At 33.7% G+C, this 22,692-nt stretch overlaps 1 protein-coding gene across 4 annotated transcripts in view; it reads right to left on the bottom strand.

Moving 5' to 3' along the window:
• The window catches only part of LOC141449021 (uncharacterized), a 72,655-nt gene that overhangs the window by 21,025 nt on the left and 28,938 nt on the right, over positions 1 to 22,692 (bottom strand). For 3 of the 4 annotated variants that reach the window (XM_074118018.1, XM_074118019.1, XM_074118017.1), the window contains exon 2: positions 12,450 to 12,561. The exons of the other annotated variant lie outside the window; for it this stretch is intronic. The gene's annotated coding sequence lies outside the window, so the exon portion shown is untranslated. The remainder of the gene's footprint in view (positions 1 to 12,449; positions 12,562 to 22,692) is intronic. 4 annotated transcript variants of the gene reach the window in all.

The raw sequence follows: 22,692 nt of genomic DNA, 5'->3' as shown, positions 1-22,692 counted from the left end.
GCAGAATATACTCACTACACCTTACATCTAGAGTTCCTTAACAGTCATTCTGGTGCGCTGAACTACCTTTCTTTGCCCAGCTAATTATAAAAAAAAAACAATAGTTCGACTCTATTGTCGCTATCGTAAGCCTAATCATTATTTTTGTAAACATTCCCTGGAATTTGTCTGATAGAGAAAATGTGGTCGAACGTGTGTGAACCTATCCTGTCTAAAACCACTACGTATGCTCTCGTACCATAGTTGTTTTTTTTTTTTTTATTTAAAATGATAGAAAATTTCTTTCACGCTGTTCTTAGAAGAGAAACGCCCCTAACCTAAAAGAGTCCTGACCTTTTGGCACCTGCTAGAGAACCATCTTCTCTACAATGATCATATTTATCTAAAGGAAATTGAAAGATTGAAGGCTTTATCATAATTGGAGCACAAGAATATCATGCGAGATTTGTTTCAGAAAACTGGCAAGAACTAAAAGTTTACCAGGGAGACTGGAATACACAGACCAATTAATATAGGAAACATCTGAGATAAGTTAGAGAATATGGGGCACAAACTTGCAATCCAGGAAGCAAAACAAACAACACTAATGTTCAACGTAAGATATGAGATTCTACAGTTTGGACTTTAGCCAAGGCTGTTCCTTAAGGCAGACTGCTCCATTCAATATATTTGCAGCCTTTATAAATGGTGTAGGCGTCGCACGTGCATGCCAAAAACCAATTTGGATCCGTAGACTAAGTGTTAATCGTCTCCAGATGGAGCCACAGCCACATCTCTTTCCATTAAAATCCTAAAGAAACTTTATAAAAAAAAAGGAAAAGAAAAACAAACAATGGACGCATTTTAAACAAACATTTAAATTGAACTAATAATACTTATTCTCAGTTTAGTATAACACATAAACACTTAACTTGAGGTAAATGTTAATGAACATCTAAAAACAACTAGCCTCTCTGGGAGTCCATTAATGTGCGCAGCTGTTTGTGGCTAGCAACTCCTGCGTGATAGGTTACAACATACTAACATAAATGCACACAATTCGTAAACTTCACTTATGTGTTGTTGATGCTGAATACATCAGATGATGGATTCTTTTCCTTTGTTCCTACCAATTTTAAACTGTTTCTTGAAGTATTTCTGTCTGTGAATATAATGATAGACAAATAGATATTTTCTACAATAATTATACACGTAAATCTGTACAACTATCAAGGAGCCGTTCATCAGGAGAAGATGATGGTGATCATCGGACTTGTCAATACTTCAGAATAACAAGAAGTGGCGTTGGAAGTGGTTAGTTCAATTCCCATTACAGAGTCTCCGTAAGAGTAGGATATCTCAAAAATGATGAAGTTAACCAGAAATCAGTAGCAGATAATTTCGAAAATGCGCTTTTCTCTGCATCTTAACAACAACTATAAACAATGAATTTATCTAAATGTATTACTTTGATATCGTATCACTTCTATTTCGTCTATCGCCTAATCTCAGTCTTTCAGCACAGATAACACTGAATTATTTTTCTGCTATTTATAGAACATAATTTTTTATTATCTCAATTGTGAACTTATTTCTTATTCCCAAATAAAGAGTTTTTACTTTATTTCACCGCTAGTAGTGAATAACTATTGCAGCGATCGTGCCCAGCTTGCTAATCTATCTTTGTATTGAGTTCGCACGAGAAACACGAATTTAGAGGCCCTGTAATTTTCATCTATTCTTCGAAAGTGGGATCAACAATCATGTGATTCCACCAACCGTTTTTGGTCTGTTAAAATTTTCACGAGTAATTTTTTATGATTTTCATAAAACTTGGCCTTCCATATCAATTCTCCGATCAATCATTTGCATTTTATCCGTATGACACCGATCAGTGACTGTTTATCTAAAGTGACTTAAATTTTTTTAATAAAGAATGCAAATTACACTTGCAATAAACAAAATTTCTCCATTATTTGCACTTAAAACACAACTTAATCAAGTTACAGCCAACTATTGTACAGGAAGTGTTTACAGAGGCAAATGAACTGAACACGTGACTCGACACTCTCCGGTTTGCACAGTTGTTTCCGGTACCAGTGTACAGGCTATTTATGTACAGGCCCGAAATTACTGTATAGTTCAACTACCTGTAGATTCTATCACCCTTCACGCTTGAACCATCTAATTTGTTTACAAGGGCAACTGATTAGGGTAGCATCTCACAAGGGCAACTGATTAGGGCAGCATCTCACAAGGGCAACATCTGAAGTTACACAATTTTTTTTTTTTTTTTTTTAAGATGCGATGAAAAGAAAGGCCGGATGCAATCGACTCACACTTTTGTAGTCGACATCAATTAATCGCCTAATGTTTGTCTAAACTCATTTGAAATTAAAAGAGATAAATTTTGAATAATTGAGGTAAATATGGTTAGAAGGGTTCCTTTATTTCTTCTTGGATTGTCTTAAATATGTTTGAATAAGGAAAAAGGTTTGTTGGGACCTCCAAAAGAATACAAGACGACAATAAATTAAAAAAAAATGATTGAAAATAGTAAAAATTCCACTCAGAAATCTTCACTAAAAGAACTAGCAACTAAAATCCCAGAAAAATAAGGACTATAATTGAAATGTTTTCCAGCAAATCCTGCTTCTTGAGAAGGAATTGGAGTCAGCCATCTCCTCCTAAACAAGTATGACCATCAATACCCTACACCAGCCCAACAATGACCGAGCATTCTCTGCATCGCCAACAACCCATCTCGAGCTCAGCCCTTTTGTCAGGTTAGTTAGACGATGTTTTTCTAACAATGTCAGAATGAAATATGCCAGTTGCATAAATATGAAAGTCACAAAAAAGGCTATCTTCTGTCACTGTCGAAACAGTAGTGCACAATCTACATAAATACGAGGTAAACAAAAATGTTTTTAAAAAAGTACATGAACTTGAGATATCATCGATCAAAAACAATTTTGAAAATATTGCTTTTTAAAAATAAAATGAAAATAGCTATAAAATAAATATGTAATATGAAGAAAAAAACAATAATTATTACAAAAATAATGTTTATAAAATATAAGGCAAGCCTGGGTACTAAAATTAGTATTATATCGCGTTTAAAAAATGAAGCATTATTAACATATTATTGAATGCTCAGCCCTTATGTTGATGACGATCTAAAAGATTGTAACGGTGGCACAACAAATGACAGAAAAGATAACAAAAAGCTCTGAGTCTACCATTTTAATACCCCCACCCAAAAATTTAAATTATATAATTTGACAGAAGCTGCTCTCTTAGATATCATCGTAAAAAGAATTGCGAAATTTAATAAATTACTTCATTTAATGGTTTAATAGTTAGCTGGTTGTAACAAATAAATAAAAGAAGAATACACAATAATAATGTTAACAAACCTTACAGTTATAGAATATTTTTCTAAGAGTTATGCAACATGATGTTGTGCGATTAACGACCAGCCTGCAAGAAGCTATTCAATCAGTACAATTATGACATTACGTTTTGATCATAAAACTAACAAAGAAATGTTATGAAACAATTACTAAATATGTGATTTGTTAGTTTTTCTTATTTATTATTGTTATAATTCAATAAGATTTTTTTTTGCCATATCAGTTAGATACTGTAAATTGTAGTTCAAAACATTCATAAAACATTGTTTACTGAAAAATGAGAGAAAAGGGAAAAACTATGATTTGTATATACGTGCAATTCAAAATAGCTGTTTCAAATATAAGGAAATAATTTTGTTTTATTTACTTCCTGTTTTTACTGATTGTTTTGTTTATATGAACGGCCTTTATGAAAGGTAGTGCTACACGACACAGTCTGTTATTGTTTGCTTTAAATATTTGAGAAAAGGAACGTTTAAAATTTATAAATAGCCGATAGACAAAAAGAAGCACGTTATCTGCTTGAATCCTAAATTTTCTAATCAATTAACATTATAAGTTCTAAGCTTTCAATCATTGCCTTTCATGAATTAATGATTACGACACATAATTTAATGAGCATAAGATGGTGGCTATTCCTATCCCAGCCTAGCAAACCGAACCAATTCTTAAAGCCAGTGGTGGCTTGTTTCATTATGTGGATGTTGTTACACTTAACCAAGTTAAGTCACTTGGTTTACTTTATACAAGTAAAGTTGGAGTTGGTACGCCTAAATAGAGATACTATCTCACTAACATAAAATTCTAGGATCAAACAAAGACAATGTAGATGTATAAAGGGACCTAATTGAAGCCCCATATGGTTAATCATTATTTTTAAGATATAATTATTAGGGAAGGGACTGTTCAAAAATGGCAATTAAATGTTAGGGTATCTTATAAAGGAATTTTTCAAATAGAAAGAAAATGATTTTTACAAATTAGTAAAAGTAATTATTGCAAACGACTTAGTGCATTGATAATATATCTCAAAAATCACAGGATATTCGAACTTTGTGCAATTTTCTAGGACAATTGGTCACTTCATTTCCCCCAAATTAAAGTTTTGATTGTAATGTTATTTTTCAGCACCTCATTAGAGTATCAAGTCAGAAAAAAAAGTACATTCTTCTAGAAAAAACATTGGTTAGCCAGAGAAATCTGATTGTTCCAAGTGATTTTATTTTCTGAAAATTTGAGGGAAATGGGTGATTCACCAAAGTTCAGCTAGTTATTCATAGATGAAATCCCGTAGTTGTGAGGTCCTAGAGTATCTAAAAGGGTTCTTAACGTTCAAGAGAGATAAACCTACCTGGTGATGGACCCTGTCGTAAATCTTAAGCCAGATTACAATTGGCTTCACCACCGCCTTTGCGCTTTCTTTTAACTTTATTTTCAAGAAAATGTTTCATTGCTATTATGGTAAGAAAAAGCTGGGTTTTTTTCTCAGCATGCGTTTTAATGGTCTTATGGTAACAGATTTTTTTCAGGCTTACAATTAAGAAGAATTATACTTAGATTTCAACAATCTAAATACGAGTCTGTCGAAGTAATAATACTTTACTTAATGTCTCCTTTCCGTATTTTTTTCCAAAACATCTCAGAGATTTTTTTTAAGGAAAAAAAAAAAGCAAAATGCTAACATCCACAGATCTTTGGTAATTTTACAAACAGAAGAACTGAATAGTCCAGTTACCTCTACTAATACGCCTTCATCAAAAAAATAGGATGTAATTAAAGGTAACCTAATACATTCTCACGAATGGACTAGCCACTTTAGAGATTCTGGCGTTCTTGTTGGTACTCCAGGCTAAAAAACAACATCTACAAAACCCTGTCACGAACACATAGTAAAATAGGCTAGCTAAGCTACCTAAAAGTGTACATTGTATAATCTACAGGCGCCTACAATCTACATACAATGACGTACGTCTAAGAGAGCCACAATAAATCTTTAATGGCGTAGTGGATTTCGCTTTTCAGATAGCAGTTACTGCGATAACTGATTTCTTACTATAAAATTAATGTTTCAAGCTAAGAATTCACTCTAGAAAGCACACTATTAGCAGGTCTTTTATATGAAGACAACATACAAAAACACTTCCTTTGCAAATTTCTACAAAAATAAACATTGCCTAGGTTAGAAGAAAATATGTCACATTTGATAAGTTTTTTTTTTTTTTTTTTTTTTAATTTATTTGTTAAGTTACACCAGCGCTAGATGCACTATTAGTAACAATGTCAATAGTTGATACCACTACAAACTCCACTAATTGAGGGGAGAAGTTACCCAGTGATAACACTCCCTATGTCATCTCTAGGATTAGCTACTCTCCTCAGAAGAGAGAAAATCGCGAGGCCACTGGCGTTTTAGTCGTCTGGGAGGATGATCTGGATGGTGATGAGATGATAAGTGGCGGACAAGAGGATTGGAATGAGAGTGCATGTTCTGATGAAAACTTTTATAGCGAGTTCGTGCAACCTGACCAACAAACGGAATTTCCAGGTCTGTGTGGATGGTTAGATTAGAAACATAAAATGGAGCGTTAACGATAGTGCGGAGAATTTTAGACTGAAGAGATTGAATTCGTTGAAGATTGGAGCGTTTCGTTGAACCCCACAGTTCAATACCGTACGTCCAGGCGGGTTTTAGTATGGAATTGTAAATCAGTCGTTTGTTATTAAGTGAAAGTTTTGAACGTTGGTCTAGAAGTCTTTTAAGTAGTCGATAACGCCTGTTAACTTCAGTTCGTTTAAGTCGTGTGTGCGGGTTCCAAGTCAGTCTTTTGTCTAAATAAAGCCCAAGATAACGGACAACATTGGCAGGAGGAATTGGAATTGAGTCATAGAAGATCGGAGGAAGAGTGATGCGGCGGAGAGTAAAAGTAATATTTTGAGATTTGGTTTCATTTAACTTGATTTTCCATTTTTTAAACCATTCCTCAAGAGAAAAGAGATGTGTTTGAAGGTTTCTATGTGAAGTTACCGGATCAATGTGAGGAGAAAGTATAGCGGTATCATCTGCATAAGTTAGAAGGACAGTTTCAGGATGGATTGGTATGTCTGCTGTGTATATAACATATAGGATAGGTCCTAAGATGCTTCCTTGTGGAACACCCGCTTCAATGCGATGTTTAGCTGAATACGATGTCCCGATTTGAATTTGAAAATGACGATCAGACAAATAGGATTTCAAGATGAGGAAGTGAGTGAACGGTAGAATGCCCTTGAGTTTCCAGAGCAAGCCCGGGTGCCAAACCCGATCGAAGGCTTGCTTCACATCGAGAAAGACACCCGAGCAACACTCTTTCTTCTCAAGGGAGGATGAAATCGTGTCTACCACTCGATGGCACTGTTGTACAGTAGAGTGTTGTCGCCTAAATCCAAATTGATGGTCTGGAATAATTTTAGAGGATTCGAGTATGGGAAGAATTTGTTTTAAAAGAAGTTTCTCAAGAATTTTGCCAAGAATTGGCAGTAGACTAATTGGTCGGTAAGAAGAAGAAAGATGAAGTGGCTTGTTAGGTTTAGGAATAGGGTAAATTAAAGAGGATTTCCATAGAATCGGGAAGTAAGTTGTTCTTAGTACTGAATTGTAGATAGTAGTTAAGAGGACTATTGCTTTTTTGGGAAGACGTCGGAGAATTTTAGCAGTTATGAGATCAGGGCCAGGGGCTTTCTTAAGAGAGAGATGTTTAATGATAAATAGAATGTCAGAAGGAGTGAAATGTTTCGGTGGTAAGGAGAGAGGAAGAGGTAGGTCAAGATCTGATCGTAAGGATTCGTGGAATGAAGTATTGATCATATCTTGATGAGGGGTAAAAACTGAGGAAAAATGAGAGGCAAACAAGGAAGCTTTGTCTTCGTCAGATGCAGCCCAAGAGCCGTCAACACGACGGAGAGGTGTTGGAGTGGTTTTGTAAGACAAGATTTTCTTAGTAGCAGTCCAAAGCGAGTTGTCTTCCGTAGTTAGTGTTAGTGTGTAGTCTTGGAAACGTTCATCCTTCAACTGTTTAAGTTCAGTTTTAAGTTGGTGCGTTAGTCTATTGTAGAGTCGTTTGTCAGATGGATAGCGAGTTCGTTGCCACTTAGCTCTTGCACGTCGTTTATCCATAATAAGAGTCCGTATAAACAAAGGGATATTGGATGTGCGGGTTCGTTGTTGGTTAGTGTGGTGTAAAGTTGATTGTCTTATAGATTCTTGTATGGTTTCAGTAAATTGTTCTACCGCATTGTCAATGTCTTCTTTTGATTTAAGAGGAATACGTAAGTCTATGTTACTTTCTATTTCAAATTGAAATTTTTCCCAATCTACGGGGCCAGTGATGAGAGATGGTTTGGAAGGTCTGTGGATGGGACAAGTGTCGAGAGTAATTAAAACAGGGCTATGGTCTGAAGAAAGTTCTGTCAAGGTCGAAACTTCAAAGTAGTGAGCTACCTGAGAAAGTATGAAGAAGTCAAGAATGTCAGGGAGTTTGGATAAGGATGTGGGCCAGTACGTAGGTTGGTTAGGTGAAACAATGTTGTAGTTTTTTGAAAAAAGGACATTCATGAGTGTACGCCCGCGAGGGTTAGTCGTGCGACACCCCCATTGTTGGTTTTTTGCGTTATAGTCTCCTCCTGCAAGAAATTTAGTTCCGAGAGAATTAAAGTAGGAGATAAATTGCAGCTCAGAAATAGATTTATTCGGCGGACAGTACACTGCAGCAAGATTAATTTTATGCGGATGAGTGAACAAGGAGATTGCAGAGGATTGAAGGTAGTCTGTAGCAGATGAAGGGAGAGCATTATGAAGTAAGGAGTTTCTGACCAATATTGCCGCGCCACCATGAGCAGTATCATCAGGATGATCGGTCCTGTATGTCTGATAGTCTGAAATGTAAAAGTGTGATCTACTTGTAAAGTGTGTTTCCGTCAGTAGGGCCACGTCAATGCGTTTGTCATGTAGCAAAGTATTAAGTTCGTCTCTGTGGGAGTTCAACCCATTCGCATTCCAGAGAAGGATGGTTAAAGAATGTTGTGTTGGAGAGATCATGGTTTTATGCCTGGAAGGAGGTGAGTAATAAGAGTGTTTAAGAGGCTGATGAGAGGAGTGAGGAGGGTTTCAAATCTTTGGAAAAAGGAGTTCAGTACTGAGGTTATATCCGGTTGTGCAGGTGATTGAGGATGATGTGGAGGATGTGCAGTTGATTGAGGAGAATGATGTGCAGGATGTGTAGATGATTGAGGTGAATGATGTGCAGATGGTTGATGAGAATGATATGAAGGATGTGACCTCGCGATTTCTGAATAAGAGGGCCTAGCAGTGGAAGTTCCATTGTAATAAGGTTGTTGTGGTTGCTGCTGCGGAGGTTGTTGCTGTTGCAGAGTTGATGGAAAAACTGGAAAGTCGCTTCGGGAAGAGACTTGAGGAGGTTGCGTCCTAACAGCTGCTCCTTGGCCTCGAAGTTGGATTCGTTCTCGTCGGATCCTTTGCAATTCCTTGTGAACTTCGCATCCACGGTAGCTGGCAAAGTGCTGTTTGTGGCAGAGTGCACAGGTAGGCGGAGTTTCTGTGTTTTTGTTGCAGTTTTCTCCGAAGTGGGGCCCTGCACATTTGACGCATCTCGGAGAGACATGACAGTATGTGCGGGTGTGCCCGTATTGTTGGCACCTCTTGCACTGGGCAATTTCCTTTGTTTTATAGGGCTCCTCCACCCGGACAATTGTGTTCAGTATCTTGGTGAGGTTAAAAATATTTTTGTTGTTACTGTCTGGTTCTAGATCTATGAAGAATAGAGGAAGAGGAGTCTTCTCGATCGGGCGCCTGACGTTGCTAACATTTCGTACCCTGAACCCTTTAGATTGTATTTCCGCTTTGATCTCTTCAGGCGGTATGGAGTGGTGTAAATGGCGCAGAACGACTCTAAAGGCTTTGTCTTTTTTTAGTTGGTATGTATGGTATTCAATATTTTTTTCGTGCAGGTACCGAATTGTTGCCCTGTATGTTGCAATGGTGTTGGTTGAAACCAGAATATTGTCAGTGCGTGCTTTACATGTGAAATTCTCTGCTCCAAGGAGTTGTCTGAGTTCGTTGTTGAGCGTTATATAGTTGGAGATTTTGTACAAATAGATAGGAGGCGGTTTGTGCTCGGGTTGGTCATTGACTTCTGGCAGAATATTAAATTTATTAGGTGTCTCAAAATCTGACACAAACTGTACTTGTTGTGGAGGTGCTGATGAAGTTGTTGCCGGTAAGTTAGGCATAAAAGCTGTTTGGTTTTGCTGCGGAGTCTTGGAAAGTGCAGAGTTAGATTGACGTGTTAAAGGAGGTGAAGTGAACTGAGAGATTTTATTTCTTTTTTTCTTTTTCTTTTTATCTGGAGAAAGGTTAATACTGTTTGAAGTTCGTTTAGATCGGTTAATAGAAGAAGTAGTAGATTCGCTACCAGAGATGGATCCTCCGATGTCGGTCTCGCTTAGATCCATGTCTAAGCCGCCGAGGAGGTTAATATTTGTAGTTTTTCTTTTCTGTTTGTTCTTAGCAATAATAAGTAAATAATTAGGTTACCTCACTTCAGTTGGAATTTGCTTTGTAACTTCTTACTTTATATCAGGATGGGAAAGGGTGAATTTATTTAATAATTAAAAAACCACTTTCAAATTATTATTTAATGACAAAGTTGGTCATTAAAAGTCTTAATAAACTAATAAAATTGTTCTTTAAACACACACAAAAATTTCTAGCAAGTTGTTTACACAATCCATTTGATAAGTAAAAACAAAACTTTGATTCTTTAAAATAATTTATTGTAAACAGTCGCTAAAATCGGTGCTGACCAACAAACTGCTACCTCAACATTTTTAACACAATCAAAATTGTTTTCCTTACAATGACATTTTTTTTTTTTTTTGTTCATTCAAGGCAAATGAACTATAGTGAGCGATACATTTCACAGCTAATGGAAAACGGTTTTATGACAGGATTTCCCCAAGATGAAAAAATGGTTTCTCCTAACGGTATTAAGGCTATTGAAAAGGAATTTGTGCGAGTTAGAGAGAGAGGCGGTCAACACAAGTATGTTACAGGTCTAACTGGGTAAGCAAGGTCTTACATTTAGCCAGCTGTTTCCCATAATAGTGGTAATATAATGGCTACAAGGAGCCCGGAAAGAAAAACTACTGTACTCTCGGTTTCGCAGACACAAAACCTGAGTTGGCCAATAAAAGTTGATAAATGCTTCGAATAAGCTATTTATTTATGACAATCTAGTGATTAATCAAGGTAAAACAATTATTAAAAAAAAATGTTAAAATTAATTTCAACATTGAATTGTTAGACATTCCGTGTACGAAAAATTGCTATTGAAGAGTCGGCTGCCCATGTACACGGCTTTTCCGGCACAGTAGACGTTGGTGTTCCAGCTTAACTGCAAGAATCTGATGTATTTTCTCCTACGAGAGCTGCTGCTAGAAGAATATTGAAGGAAATTATAAAACCACCAATTGGCCTTGATTAAAGTAGCTTGTTTTACCATGTCTCTCTACTCCAGTTGGATACTGTTATGCTATCGCCGTTACTCTTCAAGAATACATAGATCGTGGAAGTGTAACAAGCAAAGGCGGAAGAACGAAATACTTTTGAAAACAAAAAACAATAACGTTATATTTCAGTGGGTATCAGGTCAATAAGGCTTCTAAAAATAAAGGAACAAGCTCCAGTAAGAATAAAGTAAATACCTGCTGATGTTTATTTCAGCAAAACTTAAGATTAAATCTTATCTCTTTAAGATACTACTGGAGAATGGCATTTAGGTTAAACCTTCCAGAAAATGGACAATGGTTAGCAGTCAAGGTGACCGAAGCTCTCGTTTACAATTAATAATTTTTCTTCGCGACAGTTTAATTTCGGATATTAAGGAAGAACAATGTCTTTCCTGAAACGTTGACGAAAAGTTAGATTGGTTTTATTGACCGAATCTTTTTGCAAACGTAATCTGCCATGCTCTTATTTTATAGTTTAGAATTGGGAGAGAAATAGTCGCACAATATTAAGTACTGAGCAGATAACTGATTAGATCTAAAAATGTGGAAAAACTTGTGAGGTGGGCTTTTAGAACGTAATTAGAGGGGCTTGATCGAGCCAGGATTTGGGAAAAAGCAACTTTTCTTGGATTTTTTTTTAAATTTTCCAAATTCTACGCTTGGGAATCCAGCACGCTAACACTGAGATAATCCCTTCCCTGCGGAGCCAGAGTTTTTATTACTTAAGCAGAAAGACGATAAAAAAAAAAGAACGTAATTAGAGGCGCTGATTGAGCCAGGATTTGGCTCAAAGCAACTTTTAGTGGATTTTGTAATTTTCCCTGTTGCATAAAATATAAATAGAAATTTTCCGGAATAAACAGAAAAGAAAATAACCACCATTACAGAATAGTTAAAACTTAGTGCCAACACAAAGAGAGTAGAATTTACCGAGCGGAACTAGCGAAAGACCACATTACCGTTAACTACCCGCATAAAAACATCACCTCATTACGTTTGTTGTCATTGCAAAAGATTAACAATTATTGTAATATTAAATTTAATATTTAGTTCTAGCTAATTTTATTTGTAGCTTTATTCTAGAAAATCTCTTTAGCATGTGTAACTAAAATCTCTGGGCGAAATTTTGGGTTCCTTAATTTAAAAATTTCTGTCAAATTCTTAGACTGGCACTTGACTTCCACATCTAAGTAAAAGCATGCATCAAGTATCAATGACGCGGGACCATCTTTTGAGATTGCGTGGATATGGGTACCATTAAGAGAACTCATCTTGGATTGAAAATGAATATTAAGGTAAGAGTTACATGATAAAAGCGATCCCTTGACAAGATTTTAGGAAAACAGTATAACATCAGTTAGAGTTTGCTAGTTTAGATCGAAACATTCAAATAAAAACAAAATTGGAATTTATATGAAATCAAGAGAACTTAGTTTTTTATAATTCTATAAAATTTGTCGCAACGATTTATCTACAGAAAAATGCACTTACATCTTTTCCAAAGTAGAGCAAATACAAGGAGTTTCTGCAATACGCTCTGGACAATCTTGATTTGGTGGACAACCAACTTAATTTGTTTTCAGGACATCACAGCGCATTAAACCTGTGGCACATAAGGAAACAAAAGTCTTAGAAAAACAGAAAACTTTAAACATTGCAGAATTTAAAATTTATAAATATGATTTAAACAAAAAAAAAAGAAAAGAATATTATGACATTTTTAACAATTTTCGATATATTATTGGAGTTTAGTTTGAATTGGTGAAAGACCTGAAATTTCTAGACAAGATACCAAGAAGAACATCCAGAGACAATCATTACGCGTTTAGTACCAATCAAGCGGAACAACACGAACATGCAGGTATTTCAATGTCAATCCACCTTCTCAAATGTGATGGAATGTTAGCCAATTGAAGAAGAAGATTCTGAACTAAAATAATAACTAAGTGAACTATGTAAAATCCTGTAACATGCCGGTCAAGGCATTTGGGATGCAGCTTACTTTACAAATACAATTTGGGAAACATTCCTATAAATCCACAATTATTATAATTTTTTTGTAAAAAAATCAAGCAAACTTTTGGAGCTCTTCTTAAATTATTCTTTTCTAGACAAAATAATGTTTTTCCAGAGAGAATAATTGCACAGGAATCAAAATGAAGCACAATTCAAATACATACACACATTCTGTTTTTAAAAATGACCGGAATCCACCTCTGATAACGATAAAAATTTGAAACCAGCAAGAATTACAAAAAATAAGCCTGCTATAAGGAAATCATCAATGATATTTACTAGCTCTGTGACTCTAATAACATTTTAGTAGTAACAATATGTTAATGATGATTTGGTCATTGCAATCTTAAGGATGCGCTAATCTACTTCTCGAAGTGGCCATCCTTGCAAGGATGGAATTGATCCTCTTGTTGTCCCATGTCTCTTCCTTAGTGATATTTCTTGGCATCTCTCAGTTCAAAGACTAGTAAGTTTTTTCGCCCACTAAAAGAAATTCAATTCAAATTTTTCAAAATAAATTTATATTCTAATTATAATCAGGTATAAATTGAGTGTCAAGTTCAATGTAAAATCGTAAATGAAAAACATCTTTACATCAATGATGAGTAGAGTAAAGATACCATAGTGACATTGACAACATGTACATGTTTTCTGACCTTTATTGAAAAATTTAAAAATAAATATTGTAAAAATATTCAATATTTTTAAGTAGCACTAAATAAAGGTTAATATATTACTTTTTTTTTAAGCAAAAAGGATTAATAATGATGGAGATTCAAACAAAACCATAAGAACACAAGGTTTCAATGTCCAAGGTGAACGTCAACAGCTAAATAAAACTTTGTCTACGCCTTTCTAACGTATAACCACCAACTGGGATATCAGCTGTTTTTTCTACTGTTATGGCCAAGTCTATAAATGTTCTTTCCACTGTTTTTCTTCTTTTAAACTAGTTGTTTTGCTTCAGATTTACTCAATATCTCGACAGTAATTAATACACAGCCTTTAGTTAATTAATTACAAAAAATTTGGTGAACACTCTTGAGGATTCCCACTAATACAAGAGGCAATGATTATTACCAAGAAAATGGGGCTTTAGACGAAATGTACCCATCCACTCTATCTTTAATCGAATTTTCGGGAAATAATGTTTAAAAAAGAAGAAGAATAATATGTTTGTGATCACTGTAAGCAGTTTAGGTAAACAAGTCGGTTTTTGAGAACAAAATTCGAAATATTGGAAAATCTACTCAGTAAGATAGAATTATCAGACATCATTCCCTTCAAATTTTGGGAATATGCTCGTCTTTTAGCTAATAAGCGAAATATTAACTTTACATGATATTTTTTTGTTTAAGTTACCCTGGGCACATACAGACAGAACCGAGCTTTTAACACAGGAGTCGTTTAAAGAGATGTTCCTGGTTAAATCTCAAATTAGAAAACAAGAAATTTATTAGCAGTGCTCTGAATTTCCGCGAGGAAATCCTAAGTTCAAATTCTGATGGCGGCCCTTAGGATTTTTTTTTCCATTTCAGCGCACTCTCCGGTGATGGACAGTGTTCTCTACAACTTCGGAGAATGCCTGAAACAAGCTCCGAGTTCTAATGAACAGTAAATTATATTAGCGCTTCTTAAACAGAGAATAAATAAAATAACTTTTTAATTCGCCCAAATTTTTTGTTAGTTTTCTAATATCAAACCATTAAAAACTTCGAATCAAAAGAATTTTTTCGAAATCAATCCACTTATTTGGATTTAATTAAAATTAATACATATGTAATATTTTTTTACGGACAGCTTTCTATGAAAACATCTCATTAAATGCTTCATCAAGCATTTGGTCAATTTAGGTTATATAAGTTTTTTGCCAGACAAACCAAAAAAAATCACCAATCGTACGGCCGCATTACTTGGGTTCGTAAATAACTGAGTGAAACGCAGAATCTAAACAGAGGATTTACCCTATAATACCAAACTAATGTTTTATCAAAAAAATCATATCAACCTTAAAACTATTCTTTCTTTTTTTAGAGTTTGTGTAGTTTTTGTAATGTAATAACCATTCTAGTACCAGAATCCAAGTCTATTCAATTCTCTGACATCAGTTGTCAAAAAAAAAAACAAATTGGTTTACTCTTAGTGAGAAGATAAGATTCTTTTTTTTGCTAATTTTCTTCAGTTTTAAGAAATAGTTTTTCAAGACAGAATATTATGTGTTAGAACCGAACAATTATTAACTCATGTTTAAAGGAAAGTGGGAAGGCATTTCGAAAAAAATGTCAAAAGACTAAGAAATCTAAATCTATTCTTCTTCGATCAAATTATTTTCTTTAAACGTGTATTTAAAAAAAAAAATTGATTTAATAGTAAAGTAAAGCGTCTCTACACAATATAGAAACTATAAAGTACGGAAATGTCAGTTTTTTTTAGAAGTTTTTAATTTGTTTGGATCATATTGGACCACAATGACAGCATTCTATTGAAGGATCAATCTCCATTAAGCAATACCTAAGCAGATGAACGCCATCAAGCAATACCTAAGCAGATGAACATTAAGAGTTTAGCTTATGTCAGCGTTCACTAATATTCAACATCTTCAGCCCAGCCTTCTTGAGGGAAGTAAACTGCTGTTCAACATTTTACAGTGGAGACTCCTGATCCATTTCTGACACATTTACTCTCGTACCCTCTACCAAAATACTCGGAAATGTCAGAACTAAAACTCGAATTCGGAAATATACGGAGCTCGTAATGACAAAATCTCTGAAAGCTATGCAAAATGAATGTAACTCTGTTAGGTTTTTACATTTCCGTTTCATAAGAACTATTTCCAATCATGTTACAGCAGTTTTATCAGCGTCAAGTTAGCCATTTTTTTTTTTTTTTAAGTGAAAGTATTCACACATTAGAGTTCTGGAAAATATATACGCATTTCTTATTGCTTAAGGGAAAATACAATATATTTTCTGAAAGAGAACGCAGTATACGTACATATATTTAAATTAGGTATGGACACAACCACTATTTATTTACTTTTCTACAATTAATTACAGGCATATATTCCGAACATATTTGCTTTGTTAGCAGTTACTTTGGAGTCAATAATTCTTATAAATAATGATTGTAGTTCGCAACTACAAATAACCAACACTCTATTTTGACTTAATCAAAGAACACTAAAAGAACAATCATTAATAACATAAAATAAAATATGCTTACACTGTCTTGGAATATAGATTGCCTACAAATATAAATTATGACTCCCTATAAAATGCACTTTGAAAGAAATGATGGATAAGAAAGAACAATTAGGAGAAGGACTCTGCTTCTTAGATTCAGTGTAAGACGAGCGTTATAGAGAAATACTGTTAGTAACTACATTATCGTAAACAATCGATTTAGATTCTCAACAAATCGTAATTTTGGTAATCATATTTAATTCATATTAAATAAAATAATTATAGGAATATTATAAAATTACTGAGATTATTTATAAGAAATAACCTATTGGGTTTATCCCAGAACTATCCTAAAATGAATTTAGAAGTTATAAAAGAAGAACTAAAATTTATAGATCGACAACTACATAGTTTGGTGAATTTAGAAGAAAATCGTTAAGTTAGCCATTTAAGGACAAGCAATCTGTGAGATTGTACTGACTGTTGATTAATTTTGACAATGTTTTGTAAGATTGCAAGTTTTAGATTTCACAGATAACGGGGGGATCATATGGCGTAGGACACAATATACCCTATGACATATGTTAATTATAACCCATAATTATATGTATCCTGTACCTAACAATCTTAATATCATTGAACTTATCTTACTTAAAGTCTTCTCGCAGCAATTCAGATGATTTATAAAATACTGAATTTGAGGTCTCCTAGATTGTACTGTTTTTCAAAAGATGTGGTGTTCTCAAAATATATACAATGTATCATTTTCATTAAGAACACAATTTCAAAGAAATTAAACGACTGGCCAAGTACTTAGTTACTCACTACAAAAGATGAGATAAAGTAAGGTTTCTCTTGTAAAGAATACCTTAAATTTATGTTTCAATTGAAACGAACGAATGAAAGCGCAAAGTTTCTAAGTAATTAATAAAAAATAAAGGTAAAATTAGAATGATTTGTGGAAATTATATTTGAAATATTAAACAAAATAATTATAAAACTAGGTGGGAAATGAATGACAAATCACTTCCGGCGGAATTTATTTTAAATGTTAAAAATACTCTTCACGCAAGATATCTCTTTTACGTGATGACGTGGATATAAGTAATTAAGAAGAAATTGCCTTTTGGCAGGATGTCAAAAAAAAGCGGTCAGAGTCCAATAAAAATGAGACATGTTTAGCAAGAGTGATGTGAGATGTGGATTAATTTATAGCAGGAACATGAAAAAACGAAAAATAAACACATACGGTGGGCAAAAGTGCGTGCCAAGAATAGTGTCACACACACCTGTGCCATCAATAATGCCATCAATTGGATGGACTGTCGATAGCGTGTATAAAAACGGTTTTAATTAAATCTTAGTCAACATAGTGCCATGTCAGTTTTTTAAGTTGTTTTAAAGGACAAAATTTTTTTTTTTTTTAAATTGCAAAAAGATTCTTATTACTTCGTCAGTTTGAGTTTTTGCCCTCTTTATTCCAGTGTTTTCTATTCTGAATTTTGAATATTCCTCTTTATAAAATTTTTATGCACAAATATAAATTTGTTTTGATTTTAAGCTGGGAATAATCATCACGTACTATTTGTCAATATCTGATCCGCATATCTGATCTGATTTCCGATTAATTAAACATAATATTTGCGTCATGTTTTTTTTTCTTCTTCTATTTGTCATTTAAAGCCATCTTTGTTCATCTTAAGGGACTGAATCATTAGATTAGTGAAGAAGAAATTTGTACGTTCAGAAGTCTTGTAAGTGGAAGCCTAATTCCTCTAAAGAAGGACCTAATTCAAAATTCGCTATCAAGAAGGTTGAAATTATTATAATAATTTTGCCTGAAAGTAACACACAGGTTTATTGCAACATGCTCAGTTAAAAAAAGTTGGTTTACGGAGAAACCTAATCAGAAACGCTATCTTCAGAAGTAATCAGGAGTGTAAAGAAAATTTGGTGCAAATAAAGAAGGTTTAGACATCCAGTGAAATGGTAACATTATCACTTTTATCAGACAGATGCACAATTCACGACAAATAGTATAAAAACGGTTAATCTATTTATGAATCGTAGGTTGAGAAATTTCATGCCTGTTTTGACGGTACTTTTATAATTATCAACAGAAAATGAAAGGTTGATTTACTAGATAAAAGAAGAAGAATAAATTTTTGCATTCCACATGAATAGTTCATAACATATCGGACAGAAACTGCATGCAATGAAACAGAATGTAAGCCAATAAACACACGAGATTCCTGACATTATACGAGGGAAAATTTCGCTTCAAATCCAGGCGATCTGGTCTAGATTTCAGACTATAGGTGACTTGTTACCGTTTACAGGCAAACTAAGAAACTACATAATCTTACTGGATGGAAAAAGACAAAAGTTTTAGTCGCAGGAACTGAGCCCATCCTATTTCAAGAAACCAGAAGAAGACTTTATCAAGAAGAGGAAGTAGAACTGAGAGAGTTACTTTAAGATGACCAATGAGGTTACTTTAAGGGAAGGATGTACTATAAAGGAAGTTTATTAAATTTAATACCAGGGTTTTTTCATGCTCTTTTATAGGTAAGTAAAAAATATGGAATAAAAAAGTAAAGTAATCGCCTATTTCTTTCAGGCGAGGCTTTTCGTCCAACTACCAAATTAGGTTAAGGACGAACGACGGAAGCTTAAATTTAGTAAAAAGTAGTTTCAAGCTTGACTCGAACTAGAATATCCCACATACAAGTTCGAACTTAAAACCACTAACCAAATCCACAGCCTCAGCGGTTTTGTTTTATAGCCAAAACATTCCGCAATTATTAATTTAATAAAATTCATTTAACAATAATCAATAATATCTTCTTCTAAGAACAGAAATAATAAAATTTCATGCAGACAGAAATTGGTGATGACATAATCAGAATAACATTAATCAAACGCACGTGCATTACCGTTTCAAAATTAATGACAAGTGTAAATCTTTCAAAAACATTTGAGGCTGATTAGCGAAAAAAAGGATTAATTTTCATTGAAATAGAAAACATTCTATCTTCTGGTATTAATAAGAATTATATAAATTGTAATTGTGAAATAAAATTTCCTTTTATAAAGATCTAAATTCATTTTAGACATAAATAATTACGTTTTTTTTACAAAAACTTTTAACAAAATTCACTGCAGTCAGTGTTATTCCACTGATGTTTTGCACTAAATAATGATATCTTGCACAAATTAGTAATACAACTAAATTTAATGGATTCCAAAAGTTCTATGAAATAAACCCCGTAAATTTCGTTTGTTCTTTAAAAAAAAAATATAAATTTCTTGAATTTATGTGAAATTTTGAGGAGTATTTGTTATTTAGCCCTCATTTCTTCATGAAGGTTCATTGAGCAGAAGCTAAAATGAACATTTTTAATAATATCTTGCAAATAATTTAGTATTAATAGACCAAATGCCTCTTTCTTTCAGGTACACTTAACTTTCAATTACATTATCCCATTCAGCAGTGGCTAAAAGTGACAGCAACAGCTGCATTATTACTGGACATAATTCCTATCTAACTACAAGGCCTCGACCAGGAACTGTTGCATAGCGTGCAGCAGACACGCCTTCACCACTACGATCAGTTTGTTGACTAGCAAGATCCAGTTTAAAGCGACAGCCAGGATGATATTTCCTAATCGTTGTTCGCAGAAGACAACCTATTTATACCTCATCGAAGCTTTTTACATACTCGTAATATAATACAAAAGTCAATCGAAAAACTTAACAGAATTTGTAAATATATCAACGTTTAATGAAACCGAGACAGTACATAAAAAAAAAGGACTAATTTTTCGGCAAAAATTTTGAAATACTGATAGAGTGGTCTTCCACAATATGTTCAGAAGTGATCGGGACAGAATTCTGACATCCAAACTATGTAACTGCTAATAATATTAAGGATTATTAATCGTATCTCTCTTCTCACTTCTAAATCGAAATTCCAAATTCGATTCCAGCAATAATCTCTTAATATATTTGATGGTAGTGAAATCAGCACCATGTTGCTCCAGCATGGAATTTCATACATCCAACCACTGCGTAGAAACCCCAAACTTCTAGGAAAATTCTCCAGATTTGCAACTTATTTCCCGAGATATATTGATTAATAAATGCACACAATTTATGCACAATAAGAGTCCCATGTAGAAATATAAGGAATATTTATAATAATTGTGCGTGCATAGATCAGTAACGCATAGAAAAATGATTCTCTTGAAGAAAAAGCTTTCTCCTTAATCACCATTCCAGTATAATGTACGGTTTCAAAACTAATACAACTATAATATAGGATTGATTGAGTTGCTAAAATTCTGAAGTTGAAAAAAGTCGGTAGCAATTTCAGTAAATTCTACTAAATAAAAATATTCAAGTATTAAATTATTATGCAGTAGGATTTATACAATGAGCGGGTGTCTATTATAATCTTTTCCACAGTCAAGGGTAGAACCAGCGCTTTAGTTGTTATTGTATAGTATAAGTATAATACATAAAGTCTTTCTGCTAAGGGTTAAGAAAGAATTGATTAAGTGTTTCACACAAGATTTATTTTTTAAAATATTGAATAGCATTACGCTGTAATTATAAATAATTTTGACAACTACTATAACTAAGTAAATAGTTTTCGTTTAAAAAATGGCTGAGACAGGACCCAGGATATGAATGAATGGAAGGAGGACGAAGAACAGATTCGTGCGAGATCTAATTTAGAAAAATATTTTGCGACTGATGACATTTAATTACAATATAAGCACTTGGTGTACATACATGTAAACAAACTCTGTACGAAATTGTATTCCACTACACAACAAAGTGCATTAAAAAAAAATATGGTCATTAAAATTTTAATGACAAAATAGAATTCTTTATAAATTCAAGGTTAATTACACATTATACATAAATAAAACGAATAGAATTATGAAAATTATTATTACGGCACACCTTTATTGTCCTAATTCCAACCATTCTGTTAACTATCGAAAAATGAAGAAAGAAAGAAGAATAGCCTATTATTAAATTAAATTACAATGACGTGTACACAACAATAAAGTTTGAAAATTAATAAAAGACATCTATTAAAATCTTTTTTTAATTAATTAAAGCAGAGAACGGTTGAATTAAATATGCAATAATCAAATTTTTTTAATCAGCTCCTTTAATCGCACTGAGAATCTCTCCAAAAAATGGTAACTTAATTCCTTTAAAAAGTTAGTCTTGGCTCACTACTCATCTGTTGATTCTAATCACAAAATCCAATTTAAATTGTTAAATTTAAATTGTAACGGCTTCCCTCATAAGCCAGGATTAGGGGTGTAGGACCGACGCCTCTAGAACTGTGATGGAGGGACAGCTAACACGAAGGCTGACGATGAAAGATTTTTAAAAGAGCAGATTCTAGCGGCAAGACTGCTCAAAGTTATCGAACAACTCGATTCTATTCGCATACCTATTCGATATATTTCATTTATTCTCATCATTAATATTTAGTTCACATTTAATCTAATCTAATGAAGTACCTAATCTTAGCATAATTTTCTATTATTCATAATATTTGCCGTCTCATTTCTCTTCCTATTTTTACGATTAAAATTTAAAAAGCAAGATTTATGAATATAATACCCGAAAATGGTCACAACAAAACTCTTCAATCAAATTCCCATATTTAGCTTTTATTTTGAAGAGACCAAAAGATTTGAAGAGAAAATGACTGTACAGTTTTGGACGATTTGAAAAGACACTGTTGGAGGTTCACTTAATCAGGATTTGTTTTTAGTGTCGGAGTATTCATTTACAGAGTATTGGTGTTGCATAAGTTACAATTTGAACGGAGTGAATTGATGCAATCCAGACTAGGTTTGTTTCATTGGGCACGCGAAACTCCCAAGAATAGCAGTAACCAAATGGTTAACAGAATCCAACTGGGTAGCCCTTGAATCTATTGTGAGAGCGTTAATGTAAATAAAAAAAAACAGAATATCTGGTGGTACTCAAGGAAAATCTGTAGATGATTCTAACAATAACAAGAGAGAATAACAGGTAACAATGGTTTCCATTGGTTCATTGAAAATAAAAAATAATAAACGCCCGAACAGCGACGCAAATGAAACATCTAAATATAATTTTTGGTTTATTCACCATTCAGACATTAAACTTGGACTTTGATTCATGAAAGAAATCTATAAATGGACCCGAGCTCAGCTCTTTGAAATCAGTTGACCATATGTTAAACAGCCCTGTAATCAACTTTCAGGTCAGCATCATGTGCATTTACAACAGCACATCCTTTATTAGATCGTTATATGTTTGGCAACACAGCCAATTTAGAGTTTACGTTTTGTGATGACGTCAAATGTAGAAGACGCATATGAATGAACAAATAATACTCGATTATAACTCAAGTTGCGAAAATAAAATTTCTTAAACAGTGGGCAAATACTTCAAAAATACGAGTTTCCTTGTACAATTTCCGGATAGAGATCGGATTTTACTCTCCGCCTGCTAAGAGG

Source organism: Rhodnius prolixus, unplaced genomic scaffold (assembly GCF_049639745.1).
Source record: "Rhodnius prolixus isolate KJV_2025 unplaced genomic scaffold, Rpr scaffold_2, whole genome shotgun sequence".
Lineage (NCBI taxonomy): Eukaryota > Metazoa > Arthropoda > Insecta > Hemiptera > Reduviidae > Rhodnius > Rhodnius prolixus.
Note: the sequence above shows the minus strand (reverse complement) of the source record. Positions and strands in the feature narration are given on the sequence as shown.